The sequence below is a fragment of the Microtus oregoni genome, unplaced genomic scaffold (assembly GCF_018167655.1).
Source record: "Microtus oregoni isolate MIOR12 unplaced genomic scaffold, Mior012 000029F_ref0000214, whole genome shotgun sequence".
NCBI classification, from domain to species: Eukaryota; Metazoa; Chordata; class Mammalia; order Rodentia; family Cricetidae; genus Microtus; species Microtus oregoni.
The window spans coordinates 6,722,281-6,744,027 of NW_024543088.1; the positions used below are offsets into that span (position 1 = coordinate 6,722,281).

General features: G+C 38.3%; 1 pseudogene; it reads left to right on the forward strand.

The window, feature by feature from the left end:
* LOC121464649 overlaps positions 1-21,747 on the forward strand; it is a 237,874-nt pseudogene that overhangs the window by 3,949 nt on the left and 212,178 nt on the right.

A 21,747-nucleotide genomic window follows, 5' to 3' on the forward strand; every position in this document is an offset into this window, starting at 1 on the left:
GAAGTATCCAATGTCAGGATCACACTTTGTTTTATTGTTTTTTTAATATTTATTTATTTATTATGTATACAATATTCTGTCTGTGTATATGCCCGCAGGCCAGAAGAGGGCATAGATCTCATTACAGATGGTTGTGAGCCACCATGTGGTTGCTGGGAATTGAACTCAGGACCTTTGGAAGAGCAGGGAATGCTCCTAACCTCTGAGCCATCTCTCCAGCCCTTTTTTTTTAATTTTATTTAACTTTATTTTATATGCATTGGTGTGACGGTGTCAGGTCCCCTGGAACTAGATCTTCAGACCGCTGTGGGCAGCCATGTGGGTGCTGAGAATTGAACCCGGGTCCTCTGGAAGAGCAGTCAGTGCTCTTAACCACTGAACCATCTCTCCAGCCCCTGTTTTATTGTTGATTGGATTCTTCTAGAATTCAGTGACCTTTGAAGATGTGCACATTGACTTCACTGAGGATGAGTGGGTTTTACTGAATCCTTCCCAGGAGAGACTCTACATAGATGTGATGCTGGAGACATACAGCAACCTCACTGCTCTTGGTAAGATTGTGAACTTTCCTTCACATTTTACAATAAGGGGAGAACTGTGTATTATTTATTGATACTTTTATATATTTTTGTTTGAGAAAGAGTAAGAATGAGTCAAATAACTAAGACATAGTTCAATTAAGGTATTCAATTTTGTACAATATCCATTAATATATTGTCTACTTTCTGTTCCTATATTTTAGGCTGCAGTTGTGAAGATCATTGTCAAAGTGCTGGAACACATGGAAGGTAATTTTTATTTGCAACTTGGTGTATATTTTTCTCTGTAGAAATTTTAATTTCCATAGAAGATTTAAAGAAAAAATTAGTATAAATAAGCACAGCATAAAGTATATGGTTGATTAAAATCTTATGCTTCAATATGAGGTAACTGGTGTGTGCATGCCTCTAAACAGAAGCGAAGGAAACAATGTCTTATCTGATATCACCTTTTGAATTACAGCCCCATGAGAACTATGCTGTAGAGCTGCCAATCCATTTAGTTTAGTACCACTCAGATATTGCACAAGGAACAAACATAATACACATTGAATAGATAATAAGTATATGTTTAAAACTATCCAAAAAAATAAATACTCTGTAGTAAAGTGCATGTTACTCATGTACTTGTGACTTTGCCAAACTTGTTGAGTTAGCTTATGAGAGTCAAAAAGGCTCTTGTGGAGAAACATTAATTCCTACACCACTTGTCTGCCAATTACAAAAAGTCAAACTGTGTGAATTCAAGGGACAATTCTTCTTCCTTTAGTAAGAATGCCATGTGTCAAAAGTGAGCTTCCCAAAATTGAAAAGGGGAGTGATCTCTTTCAGAATAATGAGAAGATAGGAAATATATTTAGTATTTCAACACTGGGTAGATTTGTTGAATGTGCTATAAGATTATATTTAATTGGTTCTCAAACTTCCTTGGGAAAACATCAGCAAACTCACACTGAAGATAAGCCCTGTGAGTGTTGGACTGTGTCCTTACTTTTGTTTGTACTAGTACACTTTCTTGTGGTAGGTATTGTACTACAGGAAAACATAAGAATGCAAAAGGAATGTAAGGTTATTTAAAACTGAGTTAGGCTCGTTCCTTTCAAATAAGTAAAAAAAAAACACTTATAAAACAATGCTATAAATGTGGGTCATTTAAAAATAACCCCATACTATCAAAGGTTCTTTAAATACACTAAACATCCCATATTGAAAGAGAGCACCATGAATGTAAAACTTAAAATCTGATTCCTCTTTACACTAAACAAAATTATAAAAATTCATACAGATATTAAGATTCATCAATGTAATAAACATGGGAAAACTTTTACATGTGCCAATTATCTTTGCAGAGATGAGAGAAACCATAATGGACAAAAGCCCTCTGAATATCCTCAATGTGATAAAGTCTTTGCATGTTACAGTCACCTTCAAAGGCTTGAAAAATTTCATTCTTCAGAGAAGCCATATGATGGTATTCAATATGATGAAGCCTTTGCAGGTACCAGTTCTCTCCAATTACTTCAGAGTACACAAGCTGGAGATAATCTCTATGAATGTAATCAATGCAGTAAAGACTTTTCATATGTTAGAAGTCTTCAAGTTCACAGAAGACAACATTCTGGAGAGAAAACTGATGAATGTAATCAATGTATTAAAGCTTTTTCAAAATGCTCTAAACTCCAAATACATGAAAGAACACCTACTAAAGAGAAACGCTATGAATGTAATGAATGTGGTAAAGTATTTCTATTTCAATATAATCTCCAACTACATAAAAGAACACATACTGGAGAGAAACCCTACACATGTAATCAATGTGGTAAAGCCTTTTCACAGAACAGTAATCTTCGAGTACATCAGAGGACACATACTGGAGAGAAACCTTATCACTGTAATCAATGTAGTAAAGCCTATTCACATCAACATAGTCTCCAAATACATAAAAGAACACATACTGGAGAGAAGCCCTTTGAATGTAAGCAATGTGATAAAGCTTTTTCAGAGTGCTCTAAACTCCAAAGACATAAAAGAACACATACTGGAGAGAAGCCCTTTGAATGTAAGCAATGTGATAAAGCTTTTTCACAGCGCGATAAACTCCAACTTCACAAAAGAACACATACTGGAGAGAAGCCATATGAATGTAATCAATGTGATAAAGCATTTTCTCGAAAAAGTTGTCTACAAACACATAGAAGAACACATACTGGAGAGAAACCTTATGAATGTACTCAATGTAGTAAAGCCTTTGCATGTCGCAGAAGTGTACAATGCCATCAAAGAACACATGCTGAATAGAAACCCTACAACTTCAGCCAATGTGGTAGAGCCTTTGTATCAGGCTTTAACATCTTGAGAAAAAAAATCATATTGCAACAAAACTTTTTTTTTCTTTTTTTGGTTTATCGAGACAGGGTTTCTCTATAGCATTGGAGTCTCTTCTGGAACTCACTCGTAGACAAGGCTGGCCTTTAACTCACAGAGATTTGTCAGTCTCTGTCTCCCAAGTGCTGGATTAAAGGGGTGTGACACCACAGTCAGCCTGTCAAACACTTTAGGTTCAATCAGTGTGGTAAAGTTTTCCTCTTCTTGGTACTCTTTATATGAGAGTAAACTTTTAGTGGATAAGGGGTCTACAAACCTTTGCATACCACAGTACTCTGAGGACCTGAGAATATTCATACTGAAGGGAATGTAACTATAAATGTTTTGGAAATATATTCAGACAACACACATTTACTTACATAAGACTGGGAAGAATACAAGTCTACAAGTGTCAAATCTGTTCAATCATTATGAAGTCTCTATTTTTTTGTACATGCAAAATTATATGGACAGAAGTCCTGCACATTTAGTGATAATGTAACACTTTTTGATTTCTCACTTCAACATACCTCTCTCACCAATGGACAGGTCAATCAGACAGAAACCTAATAGAGAACTAAGAATTATTGGAGGTAATGAAGCAAATGGATTTAACAGAACACTGCACCCAAATTGGAAAGAATATACCTTCTTCTCTGCAGATCATGGAACCTTCTTGAAAATTGACCACATACTCGGTAATGAAGGAGACCTCCACAGATACAAAAAAAATATCAGTGTCCTCCTGTGTCTTATCAGATCACCACGGATTAAAGTTAGAAGGCAACAACAATGGTACCACCAGAAAGCCAACAAACTCATGGAAACTGAACAGTCAACTACTGAACCACACCTGAGTCAAGGAAGAAATTAAGAAAGAAATTAAAGTCTTCCTTGAAATTAATCAAAATAAAGAGACAACATAGTCAAACCTATGGGACACAATGAAAGCAGTGCTAAGAGGAAAGTTCATAGCACTAAGTGCCCATTTAAAGAAAACAGAAAAAGCATACATTGGAGACTTAACAGCACACCTGAAAGCTCTAGAAAAAAAAGAAGCAGATGCACCCAAGAGAAGTAGAAGACTGGATATAATCTTTTTTTTTTTTTTAAACCAACAACTTTATTTCATGCACATTGGAATAATGATGTCAGATTCTCTTGAACTGGAGCTACAGACAGCTGCAAGCTGCCATGTGGGTGCTGAGAATTGAACCTGGGTCCTCCGGAGGAGCGGTCAGCGCTCCGAACCGCTAAGCCATCTCACCAATCCAAGACTGGATATAATCAAACTCAGGGCTGAAATCAACAAACAGAAACACAGAAAACAATCCAAAGAATCAATGAAACAAATAGTTGGTTTTTGGAGAAAATCAAAAGATAGACATAACACTATCCAAACTAATTAAACGAAAGAGAGAGAACATGCAAATAAATATGATCAGAAATGAAAAGGGGGACATAACCACAGACACAGAGGAAATTCAGAGAATCATTAGATCTTACTACAAAAGCCTGTATAACACAAAACTGGAAAATGTAAAAGAAATGGACACTTTTTTAGATAAATACCATATACCAAAGTTAAACCAGGACAAGGTGAACAATCTACATAGACTTCGTTAGTTGCGAAGAATTGAAAGCTGTTATCAAAAACCTCCCTACCAAAAAAAGCCCAGGACCAGACGGTTTCAATGCAGAATTCTACCAGAACTTCCAAGAAGAGCTAATACCTATACTCCTTAATGTATTTCACAATATAGAAACAGAAGAGTCATTGCCAAATTCCTTTTATGAAGCTACATTCACCCTGATACCAAAACCACTCAAAGACTTAACCAAGAAAGAGAATTACAGACCAATTTCACTCATGAACATCGACACAAAAATTCTCAATAAAATACTGGCAAACCGAATCCAAGAAAACATTAGAAAAATTATCCATTATGATCAAGTAGGCTTCATCCCAGAGATGCAGGGCTGCTTCAACATACGAAAATCTATCAATGTAATCCATCATATAAATAAACTGAAAGAAAAAAAACCATGTGATCATTTCATTAGATACTGAAAAAGCAATCGACAAAATTCAACACCCATTTATGCTAAAGGTCTTGGAGAGATTAGGGATACAAGGATCATACCTAAATATAGTAAAAGCTACTTACAGCAAGCCAACAGCCAACATTCAATTAAACGAAGAAAACCTCAAAGCCATCCCACTAAAATCAGGAACACGACAAGGCTGTGCACTGTATCCATACCTCTTCAATATAGTGCTTGAAGTTCTAGCAATAGCAATAAGACAACATAAGGAAATCAAGGGGATTCAAATTGGAAAGGAAAAAGTTAAACTTTCGTAATTTGCAGATGATATGATAGTATACAAAAGCTACCCAAAAACTCTACCAAAGAACTTCTACAGCTGGTAAACACCTTTAGTAACGTGGCAGGATACAAGATCAACTCCAAGAAATCAGTTGCCTTCCTATACCCTAAGGATAAGGAAACAAGAAAGGAATTCAGAGAAGCATCACCTTTCACGATAGCCACAAATAGCATAAAATATCTTGGGGTAACTCCGACCAAAGAAGTGAAAGATCTATTTGACAAGAAATTTAAGTCTTTGAAGAAAGAAACTGAAGAGGATACCAGAAAATGGAAGAATCTCCCTTGCTCTTGGATTGCGAGGATCAACATAGTAAAAATGGCAATTCTACCAAAAGCAATCTATAGATTCAATGCAATCCCCATCAAAATCCCATCAAATTTCTTCACAGACTTTGAGAAGACAGTAATCAACTTTATATGGAAAAACAAAAAACCCAGGATAGCCAAAACAATCTTATACAATAAAGGAACTTCTGGAGGCATTACCATCCCTGACTTCAAACTCTATTACAGAGCTACAGTATTGAAAACAGCTTGGTATTGGCATAAAAACAGAGAAGTTGACCAATGGAATCGAATAGAAGACCCGGACTTTAACCCACAAACCTATGAACACCTGATTTTCGATGAAGGAGCTAAAAGTATACAATGGAAAAAAAGAGCATTTTCAACAAATTGTGCTCGCAAAACTGGATGTCAATCTGTAGAAGAATGAACATAGATCCATATCTATCACCATGCACAAAACTCAAGTCCAAGTGGATTAAAGACCTCAATATCAGTCCAAATACACTGAACCTGATAGAAGAGAAAGTGGGAAGTACTCCACAACACATGGGCACAGCAAACCACTTCTTACGTATAACCCCAGCAGCACAGGCATTAAAGGCATCCTTGAATAAATGGGACCTACTGAAACTGAGAAGCTTCTGTAAAGAAAGGACACTGTCACTAAGACAGGAAGGCAACCCACTGACTGGGAGAAGGTCTTCTCAACCCCTCAACAGACAAAGGTCTGACCTCCAAAATATATAAAAACTCAATAAACTAGACTGTAAAAGGCTAATCCACCCAATTATAAAATGGGGCACTGAGGTGAACAGAGAATTCTCAACAGAAGAAGTTCAAATGGCCAAAAGACACTTAAGGTTATGCTCAACTTCTTTAGCAATCAGGGAAATGCAAATTAAGACAAGTTTAAGATACCATCTTATACCTGTCAGAATGGCTAAAATCAAAAACAGCAACGATAGCCTTTGCTAGAGAGGCTGTGGAGTACGGGGCACACTCATCCATTGCTGGTGGGAATGCAATCTTGTGCAACCTCTTTGGAAAGCAGTGTACCAGTTTTTCAGGAAATTCAGGATCAGCCTACCCCTGGACCCAGCAATACCACTCTTGGGAATATACCCAAGAGAGGCCCTATCATGCAACAAAAGTATATGCTCAACTATGTTCATAGCAGCATTGTTTGTAATAGCCAGAACCTGGAAACAACCTAGATGCCCTTCAATGGAAGAATGGATGAAGAAAGTGTGGAATATCTACACATTAGAGTACTATGCTGCGGTAAAAAACAATGACTTCTCAAATTTTGCATGCAAATGGATGGAAATAGAAAACACTATCCTGAGTGAGGTAAGCCAGACCCAAAAAGAGGAACATGGGATGTACTCATATTTGGTTTCTAGCCAAAAATAAAGGACATTGAGCCTATAATTCATGATCCTGGAGAAGCTAAATAAGAAGGTGAACCCAAAGAAAAATATATAGTCATCCTCCTGGATATTAACCTTCATCAGGCAATGAAAGGAGATGGAGACAGAGTCCCACATTGGATCTCCTGACTACAATCCCAAGGTCCAAATCAGGAACAGAGGGAGAGAGAGCACGAGCAAGGAACTCAGGACCACGAGGGATGCACACACACACACACTGAGACAATGGGGATGTTCTTTTTGGAACTCACCAAGGCCAGCTGGACTGGGTCTGAAGAAGTATGGGATAAAACCGGACTCGCTGAACATAGCAGACAATGAGGACTGCTGAGAAATCAAGAACAATGGCACTGTGTTTTGATCTTACTTCACGTACTGGCTTTGTGGGAGCTTAGGCTGTTTGGATGTTCATCTTACTAGTCTTGGATGGAGGTGGGAGATCCTTGGACTTCCCACAGGGCAGGGAACCCAGTCTGTTCCTCTGGCTGATGAGAGGCAGAATTGATTGGGGGAGGGAGAAGGATATGGGAGGCGGTGGCAGGGAAGAGACAGAAATCTTTAATAATAAATTAATAATAATATTAAAAAATGAATATTAAAAATAAGCACACCATAAAGTATTCAGTTGATTATTAATTTCTCATAAAATTATATGCCTCAATATGAGGTAAATGGTGTGTGCATTCCTCTGAACAGAAGAGAAGGAAACAATGTCTTAACTGATGCTACCATGAGAATTGTACTGTAGAGCTGCTAATCCATTTAGTTTCATACCACTCAGATAACACATAGACACATTGAATAGATAATAAGGATATGTTTAAAACTGTGCCAAAAATACTCTGTAGTAAAGCGCATGTTACTCATATACTTGTGACTTTGCCAGACTTATTGAAAGAGTTGGGTCATGAGAGTTAAAAAGGCTCTTGTGGAGAAACATAAATTCCTACACCACATGTCTGCCAATTACAAAAAGTCAAACTGTGTGAATTCAATGGACAATTCTTCTTCCCTTTAGTAAGAATGTCATATGTCACAAGTGAGCTTCCCAAAATGGAAAGAGGGACTGTATCTCTTTCAGAATAATGAGAAGTTAGGAAAGATATTTAGTATTTCAACACTGGGTAGATTTGTTGAATGTGCTATACGATTATATTTGATTGGTTCTCAAACTTCCTTGGGAAGACATCAGCAAACTCAAACAGAAGATAAGCCCTGTGAGTGTTGGACTGTGTCCTTACTTTTTTTTTGTCCTAGTACACTTTCTTGTGGTAGGTATTGCATTACAGGAAAACAAAATAATCCAAATGTAAGGTTATTTAAAACTGAGTTCGTCTAGTTCCTTTTAAATATGTAAAAAATTCATATAAAGTGATGCTATAAATGTAGGTCATTTAAAAATAGACCCATACTATCAAAGGTTGTTCAGAGACAGAGAACATCCCATACTAAAAGAGAGCACCATGAATGTAAAAGATAAAATGTGATTCCTCTTTACACTAAACAAAATTATAAAAATTAATTCATACAGATATTAAGATTCATCAATGTAATAAACATGATAAAACTTTTACATGTGCCAATTGTTTTTGCGGTGATGAGAGAAGCGATAATGGACAAAAGCCCTCTGAATATCCTCAGTATGATAAAGCCTTTGCATGTTATAGTCACCTTCAAAGGCTTGAAAAATTTCATGCTGCAGAGAAGCCATATGATGGTATTCAATATGATGAAGCCTTTGCAGATACCAGTTCTCTCCAATTACTTCAAAGTATACATCCTGAAGAGAATCTCTATGAAAGGTTACTTTAGGCCAGTCTTTTATCTGTAAATGAGGTAAAACCAGAGTATACTTATTTTTCTGTCCATTTGAGTGACTATCAATCTACAGTCTTATGAATGTAGATTTATATGCCCTTGAAATCTATGAATGGTTTTATTTTTTTTCTTTTAGCCCATAATTTTTTTCTTTTTTCTTTTTTTTTGATTGAGAAAAGGAAAAAAAAAACCAAGTTTCCGCCTCCTCCCAGCCTCCCATTTTCCTCCCCCTCCTCCCACCCTTTTCCCCCTCCTCCCACCCTTCTCCCCCTCCCTCTACTCCTCTCCTCCTCCCTCTCCAGTCCAAGAGCAGTCTGAGTTCCCTGCCCTGTGGAAAGTCCAAGGTCCTCCCCTCTCTGTCCATATCTAGGAAGGTAAACATCGAAACTGGCTAAGCTCCCACAAAGCCAGCACATTAAGTAGGATTAAAACCCCGTACCATTGTCCTTGGCTTCTCATCAGAAGTTTTAATGAAGTACTTTTGCCTGGACACTTAATGCTGGCCAAATGATTGCCAGTGAAGATAATCACAAGAAGTTATAGTTCTGTGTATACATTGGAAAAAAAGAATGAAGACTGGGTAATAGGGAACAGGTTTTTTTGTGACACTGTGCCTGCTTTTGCCCATAGTTAGGGGAAATTGTGCCCAAAATGAGATCAAATCATGCTAAACTATGGGCTATATATCCCACAAAGTTAACAGATGAGAGTAAGTTATGGGAGAATTCTGTAGCCAGGAAACATCCAGTTCATTTACAAGGCAATTATGCCGATATGCCTTACGTCTTGATTAAATCGATCACAACAGAATCATTGATTCTGATGGGTCGATCTCAAAAACTGATAACTGTATAATTACTGCATAATTCTGTGTCTCTAAATAGGGAGTGATTCTGTAATTTCCCAGCATGTATTAATGCATGTCACATGAATGAAGACAGACCAGATTACTGGGTATACAATTGGGGGTATTCCCTTGAGCAAATGAATATTTAAGGAAAAGGTTTTTTGTAGATTTTTGTTTTGTTTTGCAAATAGGTACTGTGGAATACTCATATATACCATGACAATGTGTTGATGTCATTATTAGTAACAAAGTATAGGAAGGAAAACCAAACTGAGGACTCTGGGAAGAGCAAGAGCAGAGTCAGAGAACTCACAAACCAAATGCAGACATATAAGGAGATGAATGTGTTATGCTAATAAATGTACCACCACATGGCTGAGCATAGATAAGAAATATGGATTAATTTTAAATGTTAGAGTTACCTAGTAATAAGCCTAAACTCTCTGCCAATCATTTATAATTAATATTAAGTCTACATGTCATTTTTCAGAAACTATCTGAAAAGGAAATCTCTGCCTACAAATGTGTATAGTTCTGATTGACACAACTGGGTCATCCCAAGGTTTCAGACACAGGCCATTGACTGTAGCAGTGGTTTCATGTCACAGATCTAAATCAGCTCACATTACACAAGTTCACACTGCTGTGGGATAATGCTTCTCTTTTCTTTGAATATGTATTTCTTTCATTGGTTAGTAACATACCAGAATTGACCTATAGTTAGGCAGAATGAGGCTAGGCAGGAGTGTGCAAAGGAGATACAGAGATCAGCAATTAGACTTTGATATGATAGCATATGTCCAAGTTAATGCAGCTGCTAAGAAGGCCTAACATAGACATCATCTTCTAAGGAAAAGGCTGGGGAATTGTCTAGTATAAGAGAGGGACCAGATAAATTATTTCAAGACTTTGTCTCCAGACTGACACAGACATCTAATAGGTTGATTGGAGATACAGAAGAGGGGCAATCGATAGTTAAAGAGCTAGCATTTGAGAATCCTAATGCTTTGCAAAAAGCGGCTCTAAAACCTTTTAGAAAGCAAGGTGTTATTGTCTACAAATGGCAGCCCAATATGCCAATCAGCCAACAAATGGCACCTAAAAGTGGGTCTTACAAGTGAACCCCAAATCATACAGAAGTGTGGTCATGTGTACAAGGGAGCATGTGAGGGATCCCACAATAAAACTGCACCACAGTTGGAGAGGTAAGTAATGAGTGTTCAGAAATTAGTAGTAGGTTTAAAAAGCAAAGAGTACAGCTGGACATAAAATTTGGCGTAAAAATGCAAATATTTGTAAACATGGCACAAGGAAATAGCACTCAAGTATCTGTACAGTTGCTAAAATGGATTTTGATAGTCAGAGGAGCTGAAAGAAGCAAAGACAAAGGCAGAAATTTTTACAGTTTTTAAATATTATAGTTTTCCCACAGCACTGATAGTGTATCCACTGCCATCTTCAGACAGCTCCAAGACTTGGAGAGACCAAAATAAGTTTTGCCTTCACCCTTGCAACCAGCAGTGCTGTGCTCACCAATCCACAGCTTCTCCCACTTTTGTCTGGGTGAAAAGAATGAAGGGGGTATGGTGTTTGCCCTAGAATTGGCCTAGGTTACTGCTGAGATTGGGGGAGTCCAAGCATACATGCTGTGGCCAGCAGAGTCTGACCCATGCTATGCTGAAAAGCTAGGAAAGGCAGATTGGAAAGTTAAAGGGCTATAGCTCCCACACTCAGCACAGAGAGTCAGCCAATGGAAATGCGTATAGGATAATTGACCCATGAGACAAGGAGCCTAAAATGGATAAATCTATGGCTTTTAACAGAGGAGAGGATTCAGAATTCTTCTTATTGTGTAATTACAAAAGATAAAATGATAAAGCAAGTATAGTAAAAATCGGTATGACTGTACCCACTTAAGCTTAAGAATGTGGCAGTCTCAAAGCCTCTGTAATGGTGAACACCTGAGAACCTGAGCTAAATTTGCCAGCTGGTCATAGTCTGTAATGGGACATAATCTGTAGCTATCACGCAATCTTCTGGCAGGAGAAAAAGATATCAATTTAGTTGTCATTTGATGCTTGGGTTGCTCTCATGGCTGTCAGAAGTAACTGTGACTCCTGGTGTCAGCCTGAAGCCACAGAACAAACATCATCTTTGGTTTCCTAAAATCTGTACTCATTAGTATTCTGTGTACCCTTCCATGTTTTGAACAGGAGAATCAGTCTACTCCACATTGTGCAATCGGCTGTGCAAGCTAGCCACGTCATGTCCAGGAGGATGAAGGCAATGTGGTTGTGGATTGTAGGAAGACAGCTGTGTCATCTATCTGATAGAGGCATCAGTGATATTAAAATTCATTTGTCTGCAGATCTGTAAAAGTCTGGGTCTGGGTGGAAGCCATCGCCAAGGTATTCTGTGCTGTGTCTTTAAATGCATTGTAAGGCTCAGGGAGGTGCTCTTGTCACTCAAGCCTCACTAGCCAATCAAGACTTCCAGGCCGACCTGTCAGTCAGAAATCAGGCAGGGCACTTCCTGGCGCCTTGCTCCTGGATTGATTTTAAAGCTGAGCAGGCACCAGTGGATTGTATTCTGTGCTGTGAGTGCTACTGCAGCGAGCTCTGAGGAGAACATGGGTGAGCCTGGAAGCCACGACATGGTGCATAAGGGGTTGCTGTTCCAAGAGTGGAGGAGAGGATGGTGAGCCATGGGAGCAAGTGTAGGAACCCACTGCTACCATCAGTGTTCTATAAAGTACCATATGGTCCTTGCAACTCCCCAGTTCCAGGTCTTGGCCTCTGAATAACTTCCCTCTGTGGGCTGCATCTGTGAAAAGCATTTCCAGCAGGGAAGTGTGTAGAAACAGCTTTGTGAGCGGGGCGGTTGTGGCACAGGCCTTTAATCCCAGCACTTGGGAGGCAGAGGCAGGCTGATTTCTCTGAGTTCAAGACCAGCCTGGTCTACAAGAGGTACTTCCAGGACAGGCTCCAAAACCACAGAGTAACCCTGACTCGAAAAACCAAAAAAAAAAAAAAAAAAGGTTTGTGGTCCACATCAACGTGGTTTTGATACGTATAGAAGGCAGGATCCCAAACTTGAAGATCCCTAGTTTTTCTATTATCTTTCAGAAGCTTTTGCCTTTGCATTTAACATTTAGGAGTACGATCCCTTTGGAGTTATTATGTGGAGTTTGTAAATGGCATTCTTGATTTCCTTCCCACTCTACCACTAACCGGTAGTGCAGAAGAGTAGAAATGTGATATAAAGGCATCACCAATGCTTAGGAGATATTAGCTGAGGAAGCCTGCCTCTAAATTATTCAAAGATAGCAAAGTAGTGTGCTAACTAGGCTTGTTAGAGATTAAGATGCTAGGATACAAAATTGTTTACAAGGATTGTTCAAACAAATGGCTCTAGACCACGACAGAGACACCACTGATTTATAAACAGCCACTACTCCCGTCCCAAATCAATGAAGAAGGTCAATGCTCAAGGTCATTATGAGATCATAATGAACATTAGGGTATGGTGTGACTTAAAGTCCCACTTCTTTTTAGAGAAAATTATAGTTCTGTCAGATGTATATGCTGAGAGAAGTGACAGTCATTTGAAAAGGAAAATGCTGTTGTGTTGAGAGCTGGCCATATCAATGATGTCTTTCCATTTAGGGTCCAACTCATGGAGAAGGAACTTAGCTCCTTCTCAAAACCAGGGATACTCTTGGCAGAGCCAGGAACAGCCTAGTGAGTGTCTAGGCCTTGGGGTTTTTCCTAAGGTCCTGAGTTATGGAGAATAAAATAGAACTCCTTCACTGAAACCAGGAATATGTTTGGGAGAGATGGTAAGGATCTGGAACCAGTGCCATTCTGGAGAGGTTCTTTAGATCCTGTGAACCTAACTCTTCCCACCACAGTGAGATCTGGTCCCAAGGCCACTTTGGGCATAGTCCATAATATTCTTGAGATCGCCTTTGTTTTTCTTGTGTTGCATTTTTTTTTGTGATAGGGTTTTTCTGTGGCTTTAGAATTTGTCCTGGATGTAGCTCTTGGAGACAAGGCTGGCCTCGAAATTCCTGAGAGCCACCCATCTCTGCCTGTCCAGTGCAGGGATGAAAGGCATGCTCCACCACCACCCTGCTATTGTGTTCCATTTCCTGATTACACTTATTCTGAGTTTGTCCCATTGTGTTGTAATTTCTGCTGATTTCCTAGAAGTCTCCTAGTTCCTCCCATTTCCCTTTACAAATGGTAGACAAGAAGCTATTCAACTTAAGAAGCTTAATTGGAATAAGACATAGCTTATAGAAGCCTTCTCTGTCCCAGCTTTTATCATACCTTTGTTCCAGTTTTCCTGCATTTCTCACCTTCTGGCACTGCACATAGGGCCCTGTCAGTAAAGTATGACCTGCTGCTCAGGTCACTTACATACTTTTGACATAATCGTGGCAATATCCTTGCTGTTTAAGTTTCCCAATTCCCTAACTGGCAAGACTTGCAGTTTCCCATGGCTATTTAATTTCTTCAAAGTGTAAGCTAGAGTCTGAACCTAAAAGAAATTCAAGGATGGTAGTGTATGTGGAATGCATTGTTTATTCTAGATTCTCTCCTCTTTGAGCATTTGCCAGAGATAGATGTATGCTACCATTGTGCAGATTTTTATTTATTAATCTCTTAAGTGTGTACAGTGTTTTCTCACTGGAAAGGTATATTCTAGAATAGCTGCCCTTCCAGAATTGTAGAATAATATTGGTGAGATGAGGTTTCTTATGTTTCTATATGAGACCTCGATTTCATTCTGTGGCATTCCAGGTCAATGACCTTGCTGTCTTGATTTAAAATCCTTTTTTTTTTGAGACAATGTTTCTCTGTAGCTTTGGTGCCTGTTTCAGAACTGTCTTTTGTAGATCAGGCTGGCCTTGAACTCCAAGAGATCTGCTTTCCTCCGCCTCCCAAATTCTGGGATTAAAGGCGTGTGCCACCACCACCCGGTAATGATTCAAAATTTTTAAATGACTGTGTGGCCTCAGACTTTTAAAATTACACACTTGAGTCATGAATTCCACTATTCAATAACTCACAGGAGAAGGACCTGCATGTGGGACATGGTGTCTGCCTTCAGATCAGAATAGAAAGAATAGTTAACGAAGTGCACTACAGGGGAAATGGGAGAAAATCAGCTGCTGGAGTCACCAGTCTGAGAAAGGACCTGATTGTGGCAGTGTGATAGTCAATGCTATTGGCTTCTATAATATCATAGGGATTGGTGCTATTACAAAGTGTGGCCTTGTTGGAGTCTGTATGGTCTTGTTGAAAGAAGTGTGGCACTGGGGATGGGCTTTGAGAATTCCTATGTTCTGGATACTGCCAAGCATTTCTGTCAACTTCCTGTGGCCTGCAGCAAAATTGTCCTGCACAACATATTCTCCCCACCATAATGACAATGGACTCAACTTCTGGAAGTCTAAAATAGCCACCCCGATTAAATGTTTTTTAATACGGGTATCTCATTGTATCTCTTCACATACATAAAATTCATAACTAACACAGGTGGTTTCAGTAATTTTTTTTTTGGTTTTTTGAGACAGGGTTTCTCTCTAGCTTTGAAGCCTCTCTTGTTACTAGGTCTAGTAGACCAGGTTGGCCTTGAACTCACAAAGATCTATCTGCCTCTGCCTCCTGAGTGCTGGGATTAAAGGTGTTTGTTTTGCAAAGACAATATTTTTCTGTGTAGCTCTGGGTACTTAATGTAGCTCCTTAAACCATGCTGTCCTTACTCACAAATACAAATGATTCTGGCTTCTGCACAGAGGGATTAATGACAGAACAACATTGTTGTTTGTGTGTGTGTTTGTGTGTGTATTGTTTGATTGTCTGATGAGCCTGGAATGTAGATTTTTATATATTTCAATGATAAACATCTATGCTAAACTTCACCTACATCTTGAAATTCAGAGTTTGGTGAAGGGTATCATTCTATTTCCCAGAAGAGTAGTATGCCTGACATTAATACCTCTGCCTTGTGAATCATTGCAGTGCAGGAGTGTGACTTTCTTCCTGCCTCTAATTTTTTTCTTTTGAATGCTTTCAATGAATATGAGGTTGTATCTATATACAAGGGTATGTACCACATGTGTGCTTGTTCCTCGTGGTAGTCACCATAAGCCTCAGCACCTATGAAGTTGAAGTAATGGATAATTACAAGTCCCCTTTAGTACTGGCAATTTTCCCGCTCATCTGCAAGGACAGCAAGACTGTTTAATTGCTGACCCATCTCCCTTACTCTATGTTGTTTATGATCATCATTTGTAGGGCTGATGTTTTCTTTGGTCCATTTGTAACTGTTTAAACATGCACTCCCTTTATTCAGATCTTAGTATGCAACAGTTTAACCTGGGCAACTACAGGTTCTCAAAGATGAATGTAGAACTAAAGTGAATACAAAAGTTTCTAGCTGGGCAGTGGTGGCGCATGCCTTAAATCCCAGGAGGCAGAGGCAGGTGGATCTCAGTGAGTTCAAGACCAGCCTGGTCTACAAGAGCTAGTGCCCGGACAGGCTCCAAAGCCACAGAGAAACCCTGTCTCAAAAAAAAATGTTCTTCAGTAGATCCTCTGATTTCCTCTTACATTTTTTATTTGAGTGATTTTTGGATAGATACTGGGTTTTATTAGTTTGTAACTCTGGCTTACCTTTAACTCATTGCATAGGTTTTGACTGATATCCAACTCAATTTAATTCATCTACTTTTATATTGATTGCTGGGTAAAGGCAAGTGTCAGTATACCCAATTTCCCCATCTCTTTTTTAGATAATCATTGTTCTTACTATTTCTGTAATGTTTTCTCAGTAGTGTTGATCTGCTTGCTCCTCTGTGTCTTTATGTCTGTTCATTGGCATTTCTTTCTTAAAGCTGTATCCTACTTAAAGGGCCAAGGAATGGCACATATGAACCTCTTCTTCAGTTTCCTTCTAAAGTGACTGGTGATTACATTATAATGTAATGTCATGAAAGAAGTATGGGAAGCTGCAACATTATACACATATACCATTTTAAAAGAAGTATCCAATGTCAGGATCACACTTTGTTTTACTGTTGGTTGAATTATTCTAGAATTCAGTGACCTTTGAGGATGTGCACGTTGACTTCACTGAGGATGAGTAGGTTTTGCTGAATCCTTCCCAAAAGAGTCTCTACAAAGATGTGATGCTGGAGACATACAGGAACCTCACTGCTACTGGTAAGACTGTGAACTTTCCTTTACATTTTAAAATAAGGGGACTACTCTGTATTATTTATTGATACTTTTGGTATATGTGTTTGAGAAAGAGTAAAAATGAGTCAAATAATTAAGGCATAGGTCACTTAAGATATTCAATTTTGTACATATTGATTAATATATTATTTCCTTTTTGTTACTGTATTAGGCTACAGTTGGGAAGACCATAATTTTGAAGAGTATTGTCAAAGTGCTAAAAAACGTGGAAGGTAAATTTTAGTTGCAACTTGGTATATCTTTGTCTCTGAAGAAGTTTTAATTTGTCCTGGAACATTTAAAGAAAAACAATAATATAAATGAGCACAGATTAAAGTACATTGATGTGTATTAATTTCTCATAAAATCATATGCCTCAATATGACATAACTGGTCTATGTTTCCAAGGCATTCCTTTAATAACAGAAGAGAAACAAATGATTCCTTACCTGATCCCACCATTTGAGTCCTTGTCCCATGAGAACTATGCTGTAGAGCTGCCAATCCATTTATTTTCATACCACTCAGATATTGCACAGGGAACACACATACACGCATTGACTAGATAATAAGTCTATGTTTAGAACTGACCAAAAAGTAAATACTCAGTAGTAAAGCCAGTGTTACTCATGTACTTGTGACTTTGCCAAACTTATTGAAAGAGTTAGTTTATGAGAGTCAAAAAGTCTCATCTTGAGATAGCTTAATTCCTATACTACATGTCTGTGATGAAACTCTGTAAATTCAATTGAAAACCATTTATTTCTTCTTCATTTAATAAGAATGTCATATGGCACAAGTGAGCTTCCCAAAATGGAAAGAGAGACTATCTCCTTCAGAATAATGAGAAGATATGAAAGATATTTGGTATTTCAACACTGGGTAGATTTGTTGAATGTGCTATAAGATTATATGTAATTCATTTTCAAATTTTATTGGGAAGATATCAGCAAACTCACATTGAATGTAAGACCTATGAGTGTTGGACTGTGTACTTACTTTTGTTTGTCCTCATACACTTGTGGTAGATATTGCAATACAGGAAGACATAAGAATCCAAAAGAAATGTAAGGTTATTTAAAACTGAGTTAGTCTAGTTCCTTTCAAATATGTAAAAAAAAATTCATATAAAATCATGCTTTAAATGTGGGTCATTTGGAAAAAGACCCTTACCATCAAAGGTTCTTCATAGACACAAAACATCCCATACTGAAGGAGAGCACCATGAATATAAAACTTAAAATCTTATTTCTCTTTACAATAAAGCAAAATTATAAAATTAATTCATGTAGATACTAAGATTCATCAGGGTAATGTACATGGTAAAACTTTTGCATTTGCCAATTATCTTTGCAGGTATGGAAGAATCCATAATGGAAAGAAACTCTCTGAGTATGCTCAATGCGTTAAATCATTTGCATGTTATAGTCATCTTCAAAGGCATGAAAACAATTATTTTGCAGAAAAGCCATATGATGGTATTCAATATGCTGAAGCCTTTGGAGGTACCAGTTGTCTCCAAATACTTAAAAGAAGAACACAAACTGGAGAGAAACCAAATGAATATAATCAATGTGGTAAGGACTTTTCATATGTAAGAAGTCTCCAAGTTCACAAGAGATTACACACTGGAGAGAAAACCTACAAATGTAGTCAATGTGATAAAGCTTTTTCAAAATGCTATGAATTCCAAATACACAAAAGAACACATACTAAAGAGAAACCCCATGAATGTAATGAATGTGGTAAAGTCTTTGCATGTAAACGTAATCTCCAAATACATAAAAGAACACATACTGGAGAAAAACCCTACATATGTAATCAGTGTGGTAAAGCCTTTTCACAGAAAGGTAGTCTTCGAGTACATCAAAGGATACATACTGGAGAGAAACCTTATCAATGTAACGAATGTGGTAAAGCCTATTCACAACACAGTATTCTACAAACACATAAAAGAATTCATACAGGAGAGAAACCCTATGAATGTAATCAATGTGGTAAAGCATTTTCACGACAAGATTGTCTCCAACTACATAAAAGAACACATACTGGTGAGAAACCCTATGAATGTAATCAATGTGGTAAAGCCTTTTCATATATCCATAGTCTCCAAGTTCACAAAAGAACACATACTGGAGAAAAGCCATATGAATGTGATCAATGTGATAAAGCCTTTTCACAACTCAGTCATCTAAAAACACATAAAAGACTTCATATAGGAGATAAACCCTATGAATGTAATCAATGTGATAAAGCCTTTTCACTATGCAGTAGTCTAAAATCACATAAAAGAACACATACTGGAGAGAAACCTTATAAATGTAATCAATGTAGTAAGGCCTTTGCATGTCGTAGAAGTGTACGCATCCATAAAGGAACACATGCTGAATAGAAACCCTACAATTTTAGCAAATGTGGTAGAGCCTTTGTATGTGGCATCAGGCTTTAAATCTTGAGAAAAAATCATACTACAAAGAAACGTTTATTTTTGAATTTTTGAGACAATGTTTCTCTGTAACATTGGAGTCTGTTGTGGAACTCACGTATAGAAGAGGCTGGCCTTACACTCACAGAGATTTGTCTGTCTGTCTCCCAAGTGCTGGATTACAGGGTTGCGCCTCTACAGTTCAGCCTGTCAAACGCTTTAAGTGCAATCAGTGTGGTAAAGTTTTCTTCTTCTTGGTAGTCTTTATACAAGAGTAATCGTTTGGTGGAAAAGAGGTCTATTAAGGCCTTTGCATATCACAGTACTCTGAGGTACTCAGAAGATTCCTACTAAAGGGACTGTAACTGTAAATGTTTTTGAAATATCTTCATCCAATACACATTTACTTACATAAGACTGAGAAGAAAACAAGTCTACAAGTATATCTGTTCAAGCATCATGAACAGATATAAACAAGTCTACAAGTATACAGAAAACAAGTCTACAAGTATATCTGTTCAAGCATTTTGTTCGCACCTGCAAAATTATATGGACAGAAGTCCTATGAATTCACTGATAAGGTAACTATTTTTGATTTTGCACTTTTCTTCAATTATATAAATACAGTTATCTCTAGAAATTACCTGACTTTGGGAAATAACGAGGCTAGCTTACAGATAAACAATTATATTTTTACTTATTATAAGAGGAAACTCATGCCACAAGAATGGAAAGTCCAAGTTCCACTGTGTTCCATGGGAATCACCCAGATAGCAAGCACCTGGTCTATCCAAGTTTTTTCTCCTGGGCTCCAGGAAGCCATGCCTTAAGTAGATTCCTCTTCCTTAAGATGATTTGTTAACAAAGCTTCCCCTATTACTTATCCAGATGTAAAATTTGGTAGATGGGTATGAGTGCCTCTTCTGTGTCTGTGATGAATCATAATGTCTAAGTCTGATGTGGGAGTGTCATATATCAATCTGTTGATTTCATTGGTTAAGCAATAAAGAAACTGCTTGGTCCTCACAGGTTAAAACATAGGTGGGAGGAGTAAACAGAACAGAAGGCTGGGAGAAAGAAGCTGAGTCAGGGAGTCGCCATGATTCTCCTACTCCAGGCAGATGCAGGTTAAGATCACTCCTGGTAAGCCAGCTCGTGGGCTACAGCAGATTATTAGAAATAGGCTAGTCCAGGTGGGAGACCTAGCCTTGAAGAGGCTAGATAGAAATGGGCCAAGCGGTGCTTAAAAGAATACAGTTTCCATGTAATTATTTCGGGTAAAGCTAGCCGTGGGGGCGGCTGGGTGCCGGGGATGCAGCCCCGCCGCCCTTATTTCAACATAAGTCGCTTAATAAAGGCATTTAATGTGACTCTGGGTTCCAGACGGTTACATGATTACTTTGACAGTGTTGTCACAAGATGTCTCAGACATGACACCTACACTGGGAAGCGAAGGACTCATATACTTAGCTGTAATATGAACCAGGTATAGTTCATGGTGTGTGAATGTATACACTGAGTAAAAGACCCATGACATTTCTTCCAGTATGACATTATGTTCTAAATTTTCCCAAGTGATGCAACTAATTGAAAATGATTAATTTCTGTTACTTCAAATCTACATTCTTTCTTTTTATTGCATGAACCAAATCATCATTGAGAAAAACTGATGGAGGAAGGTCATTGGTTAAATAAAAAGATACTGCTTGGCCCTCATTGGTTAGAAGCTGGGCCATTTAAAAATGCCAGCTTTCTGGGCTTTCCTGCCAGGGCAAACTTTGACTCTTTTACGCAGGCGGTTCGTGCGGTTTGCAAGCAAAGGCTGTTGAAGCTCACTTGCTGGCAGGGACCTTGAAATGCTGTAGAGTTGTGGCAGTAAACATGGCTACAGGCAGTAGCTCAGCCACGAGGTTGGAAAGCTAAGGAATGGACTGGATCTAGCTGGCAAAGCCACGGCTTTAATCGTGATATTGTTTGCTAAATTAAGGACTCATGTGGTCAAAAAAGAGACATATACAGTAAAGAGAGCGTCAAAGACAAAGAAAAATTTTAAATGATTTACAGCGTGTTAAAAATATATGCAGAATAAAATTTAAAATTCTTAAAAAAAAGGAAGAGAGTTGTTGTGTGTGGTAGTACACACCTTTAATCCCAACACTTGGGAGGCAGAGGCCAGATTGACCTCTGTGACTTCAAGGTGTGGTAGCACACGCCTTTAATCCCAGTGCCTGGAAGGCAGAGGCGAACAGATCTCTGTGGGTTCAAGGTGTAGTAGCATACACCTTTAATCCCAATGCCTGGGTTGCAGAGACAGGCGGATCTCTGAGAGTTCAAGGACAGCCTGGTCTACAGAGTTACTTCAGGTCAAAGATACAGAGAACCTGTCTCAAAAAGCAAA